Source organism: Lytechinus pictus, chromosome 6 (genome assembly GCF_037042905.1).
Source record: "Lytechinus pictus isolate F3 Inbred chromosome 6, Lp3.0, whole genome shotgun sequence".
Taxonomy (NCBI): domain Eukaryota; kingdom Metazoa; phylum Echinodermata; class Echinoidea; order Temnopleuroida; family Toxopneustidae; genus Lytechinus; species Lytechinus pictus.
Window position 1 is genome coordinate 27,540,103 of NC_087250.1, and position 8,569 is coordinate 27,548,671.

At 34.8% G+C, this 8,569-nt stretch overlaps 1 pseudogene; it reads left to right on the forward strand.

Annotated features, from left to right (window-relative positions):
* Positions 1–6,053: 6,053 nt before the first annotated feature.
* LOC135154455 (uncharacterized) lies at positions 6,054–8,357 on the forward strand (annotated as a pseudogene).
* The last annotated feature ends 212 nt before the right edge of the window (positions 8,358–8,569 follow it).

Here is an 8,569-nt window from a genome sequence, read left to right on the forward strand (position 1 = left end):
TTGACTGTATAAATAAAAATGGAAAAATTGTTACTGGTAATGGAAACGTTCTTAAAGAAATAACAAAATATTACAAAGACTTATACTAAAAAAAGTCTTTAAGTGTACATTCCGAAATAAAAAAGTACCTAAAAAATACAAATTTAACTACTCTTTCTGAGGATGATGCACTGGCTTGTGAAGGCTTAATAACAGAAAAGGAATGTTTTGAAGCGTTAAAAATAATGAGAAATAACAAATCTCCCGGCAGTGATGGACTAACTGCTGAATTATATCGGTGCTTCTGGGATGATTTAAAGTATATGTTGATCGATAGTTTAAACGAATGCTTTGAAAGTCAAGAGTTGTCTGAAAGCCAGAAACAGGCCGTCATTACACTGTTGCATAAAAAAGGTGACAAGAGAGTAATAGACAACTGGAGACCAATTTCATTGTTGAACATTGACTACAAGATCCTTGCAAAGGGTGATTGCATTCGTGTCGTACGGGACATTTAGGGAACATTTGACAGTTTTTTGACAAGAAAAACTAAAAATATTCCAGTAACTAAATGTGATCATCAAGTACTACCAGAGTGTTAGAAAAACCAAGACTTAACATGACTTTAATTCACATCCTGTATAATACAGATTTAAAGTAGTAATGTGTCGTACGGACGCAGAAAAGGTGGCTTTTTTAGAAACCTCAAGTTTGTACTCTAAAGTCTGTGAGTTGGACAGATAATTTTCATAGAAACTGAACTAAAATTGATATTCAATTACCCAAGAACAAACACATCTATGAAAGAAAGCAAAATAATCCTTCATGAATAAATAAAGCAAATTGCAATTTTCGAGAACATTGTGGGGTACGGGACACTCAAAATGTTACGGGACATTTCTAAATTGAAGCCAAACTTTCTTACTTTATGTCTCTTTGACTTCTTCAATCACTTTATTTGGCTGATGATAATGATAATCCTATCAAACTAAAGACATTAATTATGTTAGAAACCGCTATTGGCTGAATATTTCTTTCAATTATCATAAACAAAAAAATGTGTCGTACGGGACACTTGTGTGTCGTACAGGACACTTCTGTGTCGTACGGGACACTTCTGTGTCGTACGGGACACTTGTGTGTTGTACGAAATGTTGTACTCGGCAGCCTGAATAAAACAATGACCTTTTTACTAATCAGAAGGGGAGCATTGCCCCTAAATTCTTCGTTTTTAATGAAAAGTCTTTTAATAAGTAGTCATTCAGGACAATATAATTAAGTAACCTCAATATATACAATCGGGAGCAATATGTTATCATTTTTTTCATGATGGGAAATGTACAAGGGTTCACAGCATTTTTACGAGCTGAAAAATTTGAGGTTTTGTGTGAAGTTATATTTAGTGAATTAATTGATGCTTTCCAATACACTATTTAAACAATGAATGAATGAAACTCTTTGTGTAAATTATGGGGCTAAAATGTTATAATTTTTTACATAAAATGTTTATACACTAGCGTACCTACGGGGGGGGGGGGGGGCAGGGGAGGGGGCACTGTGCCCCCCCCCTGACGAGCCACAACCCATACAAAAGACATATACCTGCCCCCCCCCTGACGAGCTTGAAGACATTTATAGGGTGAATCAATTTTAAAGGTTTTCTTTTCATGCTCAATGATTAATTGGAGGGATTCACAAAAGAATACGCCTACATGAAATCAATTAAAATGGTTAGAATCACCTATTTCATGTTCTATGGAGATAAAAAAGTTCTTTTTCAGTTCACTTTACGTCAAATCAATTACTTGAATTAAAATAGGTCTACTATTTATAGTTTCTGAATCCAAATCATGTAATTAAATGTAGTATATATTGTGTGTCGTACGGGACAACTATTAATAGGACGATTATTGACAAATGAAGAACACTAATTAGATCCTTATGGGATAAATCGATCACCCATGGGTCAAAGATAGAGAAACTGATTTGGTGAAATTGCATCATCAAAAATAAAATTGTAAGAAAAACTTTTGCACTTTCATGTGTCGTACGGGACATTGCCAAAAATAGGTTCGGAAAAATCAGGGCTGCCGCTATTATGGAACATGAAAATGCTGTAGATATTATTTGGAACATTCAATGATACATTATTCCATTGACCTGCAATATTTTCAGTCTTCTCGTGCTTTGCCAATAGTTGTTTCAGGCAGTGTTTGTACTTGACTATTTAATCAGCAAAATTATTGAAAATTGAAAATTCAATTTTCCCCCTAAAAAAACTATATCTGACTTTACTTTTGGTTAAAATTCATTATTTTCATAAAATTTAGGTATCATAGTAAAATATTACACTAATTATGACTTTATTGAAAGCATGTTGAAATTTATGATATTTTTGAAGTTTTAGTGTGGAATCGCCCAAAAGCACTTTGTAAAAGATTGTATACTGTGTTAGAAAACATAGTCTCCGCAGATCAGACTGGTTATTCAAAACAACGTTCCTCTGTACAAAACATCCGCCTTGTTTTAGATACTATTGAATATTGTCACTACAAGAACTCCCCAGGGATTCTAATTTTTCTAGACTTAAAAAAGGCATTCGATAACATTAGTCACGAATTCCTTTTTCTGTTACTAGATAGACTGAGGTTTAAAGAAACTTTTAAAGTTTGGGCTAAAACTCTTTTTAACAATGCGATAGGGAAGGTAATTAATAATGGTTGGGTCTCCCAATAATTCAAAATAGAGCAAGGTGTGAGGCAGGGTTGCGCTTTATCAGGTCTCCTCTTTATACTGGTCACCGAAGTCATGGCAGTGAGAATAAAGCAAAATGCTTACATTAATGGAATTCGAATTCCCTCAGAAAATCCAGTCATGCCAGTTGGTATTGTTCAAGAAAATGTCGTTATGTCACAATCAGACAATTGGCAGACGACGCTGTTATTTTTGTAAACTCTATAGAGTCGGGAAATTTGGCTTTGAAAGAAGTTGAAACGTTTGGTCTTTTAGCATGCCCAAAACTAAACTTAATGAAAACAAATGCTATGTCTACCTCTTTCCAAGAAAAGGAACTGGACAATTTAGCATGGACAAACCAGCCCATAAAATACCTCGGTGTATACATTTCCGCCAAACAAAAAGAATGTGAAAGTTTAAATTGGGATTTTAAAATTGAGAAGGTGAGATCTCTTTTGAGGGTATGGAAAATGAGAAACCTGATATATTATGGAAAGATAACAATTATAAAAACACTTATTGTTTCTCAATTTGTATACATTGGGACATGTTTACCAATTCCAAAGAATACTATGACTAAACTTAACAAATTAATTTACAGTTTTCTTTGGGGTTCCAAAAAAGAAAAAGTCAAGAGAGCGGTTGTTACTCGCTCTCCAGCAAATTGGGGGTTTAGATATGGTAAACCTAAGAACCAAATTTTAATCATTACAATTATCTTGGTTCACAAAATACCTTAAAGGTGACAAGTCACAATGGAGACTATTTTTTAAATTCTGGATAAACCTTATCGGAGATGTATCGGAGGTTTTGAGAATGAACTGTTCGAGTAAAGATATGCCTTTTTTATGTACGAAGTTCAAATTACCAGAGTTTTATGTCAACCTACTTATGTACTGGAGTGAACTGAGATACGTTCATTTTAATAACGTTAAAGACGTGTTCGATCAAGTATTATGGTACGGCATACATTCGTAATTCCGAAGCTTCGTTATTCCGAAGGTTCGGATATTCCGAAGGTTCGTTATTCCGAAGGTTCGTATTTCCGAAGGTTCTTAATTCCGAAGGTTCGTTAGTCCGAATACGAAATTAGGTTCGTAATTCCGAAGGTTCGTTAGTCCGAATACGAAATTAGGTTCGTAATTCCGAAGGTTCGTTAGTCCGAAAACGAAGTGAGGTTCGTAATTCCGAAGGTTCGTTAATCCGAAAAAGAAATGAGGTTCGTAATTCCGAAGGTTCGTTAGTCCGAAAACTAACCTTATTTCGTTTTCGGACTAACGAAACTTCGGAACAACGAACCTTATTTCGTTTTCGGATTAATGAACCTTCTGAATAACGAACCTTATTTCGTTTTCGGATTATCCAACCTTCGGAATAACGAACCTTCGGAATAACGCCCCAAATGTTCGGATTAACGAACCCTTTTACGTTTTCGGATTAACGAACATCGAGGTATAGGTAGTTTGCGTGTTTCGGAATTACGAACCTTCGGAATAAAGAACCTTTGGAATTACGAACCTTCGGAATTACGAACCTTCGGAATTACGAAGTGTAACCTTATGGTACAATAGCAATATTAAACACGGAAATGACCTCTTATATTTTAAAGAGTGGAAAGCTAACGGGATTGAAAAAGTCAGTGACCTTTTTGAAAATGGGCAGTGGATATCGTGTGACTCCTTACAAAGACGATTGGGCACAAATTCATTGTTAATACATTTCAAATTTTCTAAATTGAAAAAGGCATTTCCAAAAGTATGGGTGAGTGAAACAAGAAATACAGTTTACACCAAAGATGAAACAGAAAATGAACCAGAAATGTTTGAAATATCATCTGGTGATTTCATTAAAGTTTGTTGCATGAAAGCAAAACATTTTTATTTATTACTAAATGAATCAGAACAAGAGAATCCCTCTGTTTCAGGGTGGTGGGAGGAAATTTGTCAACTACCAGTAGATTATTAATGGAAGCACGTATTAGATTTTAAGTTGAAACATATCAGAGATAATAAAGTGAGACAATTTAATTTCAAATTATTGCACAATATTTTGCCCTTTTAGAAAAAAATCTTTTTAAATGGAAGATCTCGTCAAACATTATTTGCTCATTTTGTAACGAACCTAAATCATCTATTTACGTTTTGTTAAAATGTCACCAAGTCACTGATTTTTGGAAAAAGGTTCACATTTTAATACTAGATTGGTTTCAAAAAGACATTTATTTAGAAGAAAAGAATATTGTAATTGGTTTTGAAATCAGTGAGTCTAAATTTAATTTGATTAACCTATTATTAATTTATGCACAATATGCAGTGTACAAAGTATATATGTTAAATTACTTCAAGAATAAATTGTTCAATAGTCAATCAATTTTGGATGGTATTTAAAAATGATTTCAGGAATTATGCTCAGTGGAAATAGAAAAATAAGAAAGATGTTTCAGAAGAACTTGAAAAGTTTCTGTTTTAGATACTCTTACCATTTCTGCATCTGTATTTACTTTTTTTTTCTATACATGTTGATTAATTTTGTATACACGTGATTATATTGTTATTTGATTTGATTTTATGAAATAAAGTACCTCAGAAGAGGAAAAGAAAAAAAATATATATATATGTGGATTTATTTCCTTCATGAAAATATGATTAGAATTAGTGGTCTTCAAATGCCGTGTTTTATGTGACTAGGAAATAAAATAATTCAACACGCATTTAAAGCACTTTTCTTGCTCGGCGGGGATGGACGAGGCGCATTTTTTTCTGTCTAAAAGGGCGCCAAAATCAGGTCAGGTTTTGGCCCCTCCCTACGAAATCCCTGATCTTATTATCATTATTCTATACATGAGGAATTTCGTATAACATTTTTTTACAATGAAAAGAGCCTTTAGTCTTTTTCTCTTCGAACATTTAAATTTCGCTGTAAAGTATGCTCACTGCGTATACTAAATTTTGGCCCTAAACATCTTTTTGACATTGTTTGTCGTTTTCTCTACGCACTATCATAATTTATTTCCAAAATTCTTTGCAATTTGAGCACTGATCCACGTTTATCATGAGCTAAAAATAAAAACCATACCTCCTAATTTGTGTATACACTGCACCTTTTCGTGTATCCGTGTTTAATAATACATTATACAAGGATCTTAATTCAACTAAAGAGAAAAAAAAGTATTAAATTAAGCGTTGTTTTATCGGTTCACAAAACAAAATCTGAGAACACTTTCACTGTAAAGGTTTCTTAAAAAGCGAGATAATGTTTAATATACCCTCGTAATTTTTTGTTCAAATGTTTCTTGAGTTAATTTTAACTTTTCTTGCTTTTTTTGTTTTGTTTTTTAGGTAGGCTACTGTCCCCATTTTCTCTTCGTCATGGCGTCTAAGTTCCCAACAAAGAAGGGTGGAGAGGTAGAGCTTCGTACAAGGAAAGGTCATGACATGACCTGGTCATGTGACAAGCATGGTGAGCCAATCAAATTTTACTGTAAGAAACACAAAATTCCCATATGTCATCCATGCGCTACCAAAAATCACAGCCAGAAACCATGTGAGCTAGACGACATCGAGGATGTTATCTTCGAAAGGAGAAGACAGCTAGATGAAAAACGGCCAATAATACAGGAACTTCAGAAACAAATGGAAGCCCTCAAAGCGAAAATAAAGACTACATCAACGTCTGGAAGTACTCATCTTCGGAAAATTGACAACAACATTCAAGCTTCATATTACGACAAGATCGATTCTGTTGGAGAAAAGGAGAACAGGATGATTAGGGTTATTAACGAGGAGGCAGATGAGGAAATAAGACTAGTAAATGAGAAGAGAGAAAAACGGATCAAAGACTGCAACACCGAGAGAGAAAAGGAGCGACAAATCATCAGAGACCAAAAAGCAAAACTTTTATCAGATGCAAAGAAAATCAGCGAAGTTGTTTCTAAGAAGATCAAAGATCTTGCTAATAAGAATCAGCATGTAATAAACACTGTAGAGAACATTGAATCAACCATCAAACGTATAAACCAACATGATGAAACATTGGTGAATGAAGCTCCTCAAGTACTTGCATCTATTGATGAAAATTTTAATTTTAATGTTCATCAAGATGTTAGCGATTGTCTTGACCGAATACAGAATGAAGTTGAGAGAGTGAAATTTGTAGAGGGGGGAAGTAGGTGGAGAATACTATGGTAAAATTGATGGGTATATCGGTAAATGGGAACTTGTCAAATCAATCAACATTCCATCGGTTGTTAATAACCCGTGTGTGCGTGGTTTAGTCAGTGATGATGAGATATGTGTGCGAGACGAAGATAACAAAGACATGTATATTACAAACATCAACACTCAACACACAGAGAAAGTCATTGATGGAGGTGTGTGTATTACATCATGTGCGCCCATAGACAGTAACGTAATAGTATGTGGAAAGTGGAGAGATGATTGCACGGGCGACAGGTTGAATGGATGCATCACTCTCTATGACAGACAATGGAAGGTGATTAGAGACATCAGCATACCAAGGAATGGATACAGCAATCGTGTGTATGTTGATGTTGACAGGGATGGGATGATCATCGCTGCTCAGTACAATCAGTCTAATATCTACGTCATCAATCCTGCTAATGATAAGATAGTAAACACTATTACGATGCAGGGTAAGAAGGTGTGGGGTGGGATACAAGCCTTGTCATCAGGTGATATCGTTGTTGAGACAAGTTATGATGAATACACTGTCATCTCACGATCAGGAGAAGAGAAGGCACTCATACACTGTGGTGAGTGGGACTGGTGGTCACAGTGTCGCGTTGACAAACTGACAGACACACTCTACATCGCGTACTGGGATGGAGCGCGTAATACCATCGCAGTTGATCAGGCGTCACGTGATGGTATCATCCAGGCAAGGAGGATCGTGGAATACGTGAAATCAGATCGCTTTCACTATTTCAGCCCTTGTCTTGTTACTCCTTCTGGTAACCTCGTAGGATGTGATGGAGACAAACTTCTTATCTACAAGAAGACATTAATCTTGTAAATCATCTAGACTATCAAAGGAATCATATCGGATTTGTAAGAGAAATATAGACCAGAGATTTGTTTTCACTTTTACTTCCATTTCAATTTACGTCCTTCTAGCTCTATATGTACGTGACTACATTCATATACACATGGCCATGGTGTGTATAATGTTGTATCAATCCATATCAAATAGAAAAATTTCGCTAATATCCACTCCGTCTAGATTTAGGTCTGTAATGAATGCCCTCAGATCCAAATGAATAGTTTACTCGAAACCTGAACAAAATAAATGCAAAATGTGTTAACGAATTGCCTACTTGAACCAGATGGTTATTGTAGAAAGTCTTTTAGAATGGCTGAATTCAGTATTGAACGTGTTAATAACTGATTAACTGATGTTATTCTCCTAATAGTGATCGGATTATTCCTCGATTAAAATTGCTCTCAGCTTTTAAGGTATTTGATTCGAATCAATTAATCAGGACCCCATTTCATAAAAATGTTGTTTATGATAGCAACTCATGCTAAAATGTCAATTACCATGACAACAATAACGATTCTGGTTCCTGATTGGCTGATCCAATGAAATTTGATATTCAAACTGGAGTTGTTATCATAGCCAGGTTTTATGAAATGGTACCCTGGTTGATTTCATTGTTTCTTTAGTCTGTGGTAATAAAAAAAAAAAAAACGGGAAGGGGTCAAAACTGTATGAAATTTAAGTTTCGTAATGTACACAATCCCCCCTCATGAAGTTAAATTAAAATAAGATAAAATCTCGTAAATAATGGTGTTTTATAGGGTTCTTGTTTAGTCTACATTCATATCTCAATATAAAG